The following is a 4,028-nucleotide window of genomic DNA, read 5'->3' as shown; positions in this document are numbered from 1 at the left end:
TCACCATAAAGTGACTCTTTTCCCAACTCAAAATCAAGTTTGTTTCAACACATCTTTTCAAAACCAAAGTCAAATTATCAAGGCAATTATCAAATGACAACCCAAATACAGAAAATTCATCCATAAATACCTCAATAAATATCTCAATCATATCAAAAAAGATGGACATCATACACCTTTGAAACGTGGCTGGAGCATTGCACAATCTGAAGGGCATCCTCCTGTATGCAAAGGTTTCGAATGGACATGTGAATGTTGTCTTCTCTTAATCCTTCAGAGCAATAGGAATCTGATTGTAACCTAAAAACCATCAAGGAAATAATAATAAGAAAAACCAACCAATCTTTCAAGCATTTGATCAATGAAAGGAAGAGGAAGATGATCCTTTTTAGTTGTAGCATTCAACTTCCTATAGTCAATACAAACCCTCCAACCTGCAGTCATCCTAGTCGGCACTAACTCATCATCTGAACTCCTCACCACAGTAATGCCCAACTTCTTTGTTACTACATGGACCAGACTCACCCACTTGCTGTCTGAAATAGAATAAATAATCCTAGTGTCAAGTAGTTTCAACACCTCAACTCTCACCACCTCTTTCAAATATGGATTCAACCTTCTTTGAGCCTTCTTAGTTGGTTTGGAATCCTCCTCCAACAATACTTTATGCATGCACATAGTAGGGCTAATCTCCTTGATGTCCACTATTGTCCAACCTATGTCTATTCTATACTCACTCAACACCATAAGCAATCTCTCATCCTCCTCTAATGTAAGATCTGAAGCTACAATCACTGGGGAGTTTGATCTCTTCCTAAGTAGGCATACTTAAGGGGAGGTGGTAATGACTTTAACTCAAGCTTAGATGGGGATTCAGTGGAAGAAACTAACTTAACATCTACATGTTCAATCGCCATCCTCAACTCCTCATCAGACATCTCTCTAATCTCATTATCCAAAACTGCCACATACTCCTAAGCCTCATCATCACTCAACTCATCATCCTCTACTGTCAAGCTAACTCCAATTTATCTTTAGTCTCTCCCTACAGAAAACTAGAAAAAATGATAGGGTCTAAAGAATCAACAATAAAATAATCGTTAGTTTCTGAAGGTAAAGACAAAAACTTGAAAATTGAAAATTCAACGGTTTGATCAAGAACCGTCATCCTTAGCTTTCCATTTTGAACATCAATGATGGTCTTTGTTGTGGCCATGAAGGGATAGGGAAGTCACTGCCATAGTCTAACGTCTGCTCCACATCTAGCACCACAAAATCTACAAAAAAAAATTAGTTTGTCAACTTGAACTAAAATGTCTTCAACAATACCTCTTGGATACTTCACTGAACAATCGACCAATTGCAAGGTCATTGTTGTAGGTTTTAGTTCTCCCAGTCCTAACTACTGATAGATAGAGTAGGGCATGAGGTTGATACTTGCACTAAAGTCCAACATCGCTCTTTCTGCTTTCTTATTACCAACATTTATGTTTGTAATAAAGCTCCCAAGATCTTTCAACTTGGGTGCTAACTTGCATTGGAGTACTACACTCAAGGTCTCTGAGATCACCACATTCTCATTCGGTTCATACTCACGCTTGTGGGTGTTCAACTCCTTGAAAAATTTAATATAAGCCGGAATGTTCTTGATCATATCAAGCAAGGGTAAGTTCACATTTACCTTAGTTAAAATGTCATAAATATCAGAAAATGACTTATCCCGTTTGCTTTTAGTCAAACAACTAGGAAAAGGCACAAGTGGAACATATGGCTTCGGTGGAGTATATGAAGCATCAATCTCTTCACTCAGATAAAGGGCACTCAGTTGCTTCCCCTCAGCTTTCTCTTTTCCTACATGATCAAATAAAAGCTCATTAGTTTCAAAATTTATGTCCTTCTTAATTACCTTACCACTCCTCAAAACTATGATCGCTTTCACTTGCTTAGGTTGGCTTGGTAATTTCCCAAGTACATGTCCTTGCATTACCTCTACAGTCTGTCTTATCTGAACCTTCATCTTCCTTAATGATGCATCCTACTATTGGAATCTATGTTCAAAGTTTTGATTGTTCTTTTGAGACAATTGAATAAAACTATTAAGTATTTCTTCCAATGAAGGCTTCTTCTGTTGCATATTCTGATAAGAACTTCCTTGTTGTTGATTGTTCCTCCAAGAAAAATTGGGGTGATTTCTCCAACCAGGATTGTACGTGTTTGAATTAAGGATTGTGGGGCCTTTGGTTGTAAGAATTCATCATGTTGGCTTGCTCCACATATTCTGGAAAATTCTCACTAGAAGGACAAACACTATTAGTATGACAAACATTACCACAAATAATACATACCTCTTTTGAACTGCTTTATCCTTGTCCCATCATCATGTTACACACCGTCTTTATTTGCTTGGTCAATTCAGACACTAGCATTGACTCGGTGGTAGCACTCACTTCATTAATTCCTTTTGCTTTTCCTCTAACACTCTTCTACTGTGAGTTGGCTTTAAGCATCTCATACAACTCATAAGTCTCATCTCCAGTCTTTTCTCCTATGGCACCACCTACAACATTATCAAATATGGCTTGGCAAGCCTGTGTCAGTCCATCATATAAAAATTGGTTCAACAACTCTAAAGGATATCTATGATGTGGACATTGAACTAAAATTAATTTAAAACATTCCCAAGCCTCATGGAACAGTTCACCATCAAGTTGAGAGAAAGTAGCAATTTTACCTCTTAGTTCAGTAGTCTTTGCATGAGAGTAGAATTTACCTATGAACTTCTTGTAAACTACATCCCAAGTGGTAAGTGAAGCTGGTGTTAAAGACATGAGCCAAGTCTTTGCTACATCCTTCAATGTATACGGAAAACGTCTCATCCGCAATTGATCTTCACTTAAATTCTGCAAAGGAAAAGTTTGCACAGCTGAGTAAAAATCACGAATAAAAGTTAAAGATCTTCTATGGCTATTCCATGGAATGAAGAAGCATCTAAAAATGGATATTTTCAGCTCATAATTCATTGCTGCGACACTCAAAACAATGCAAGAAGGTGACGTTCCAATGGTAGGATATGCATACTCCATAGGACAGGGTAAGGTAGCCATTTCTTCTTCAGATTTTGAACTTGATTCAATTGACTCTTCCAAAAATTTTGGTTCTCTTCTCTTCCTATCGATCAAATTCACTTTATCAAAGTAAGGAAGCACTTCTTCGTCCAAAGATCAGTGACCTTCCATTCAAAAGCTAAAACATCAAAGAAATAGTAATGCAAAGATAAAACAAACAAAAGTAAAACAGCTAAAAGTAAAAATCAAAATAAACTAAAATAATGATAGAAATTAAAGCACGCGTTATCAAAGAAATTAAATAACTCAAACAATTCCCCAACAACGTCACCAAAAACTTAGTAGACAAATTTTAATATCCTCGCAAGTGCATGAATCGCAATTGCAGTTTAGTGTGTAAAGTGCAAGGGTCGATCCCACAGAGAGTTGAAAGTTACTAATTAATCTAATAACATGCATAAACCAAATAAGATAATGAAATTAATAAAATAACAAAAAGTGACCATCAACCTAATAAATCTAAAATATCAACAAAAACACTAAAATTAACAATTAAAGTAAAGACGATAATGAAACAAGTGATAAACAATCGGGTAAATGTAAGTAATTGATCAACCGTATGCAGCAGAAAAACAAAAATTAAACCGGAAAATCAATTATCTTTTGCCAAGATCTGGGTATAGATTATAAAGTTTACATGCTTATAAAATAAAAATATGTATAGAAACCAAATCCATACAAGGAATCACAATATGTTACCAACATTTGGAGGCTCTTTCAATATCTCTGATTTTGATCTTACTTCCCAACTCAATATAAAATCGCACTCACGTCATCCACACGAAGACAATTTGTAGAACCTTTTTATTATTTTGCTAGAATAATCAAAGGCTTCAAGAATCAAGAAAAAATCAAAGAAGAAAATTCGTTGATTCACTCTATGAAAAATGTGAAAGAGAAAGA

General features: G+C 35.7%; 1 non-coding gene across 1 annotated transcript; it reads left to right on the top strand.

The window, feature by feature from the left end:
• Positions 1-2,634: 2,634 nt before the first annotated feature.
• Positions 2,635-2,741, top strand: LOC116121155. Its single transcript, XR_004126663.1, has one exon. It is a non-coding gene; the product is annotated as a small nucleolar RNA R71 (small nucleolar RNA).
• The last annotated feature ends 1,287 nt before the right edge of the window (positions 2,742-4,028 follow it).

This window comes from Pistacia vera, unplaced genomic scaffold (genome assembly GCF_008641045.1).
Source record: "Pistacia vera cultivar Batoury unplaced genomic scaffold, PisVer_v2 Contig968, whole genome shotgun sequence".
In the NCBI taxonomy this organism is placed as follows: Eukaryota; Viridiplantae; Streptophyta; class Magnoliopsida; order Sapindales; family Anacardiaceae; genus Pistacia; species Pistacia vera.
This window is presented reverse-complemented; position numbering and strand designations above follow the sequence as displayed.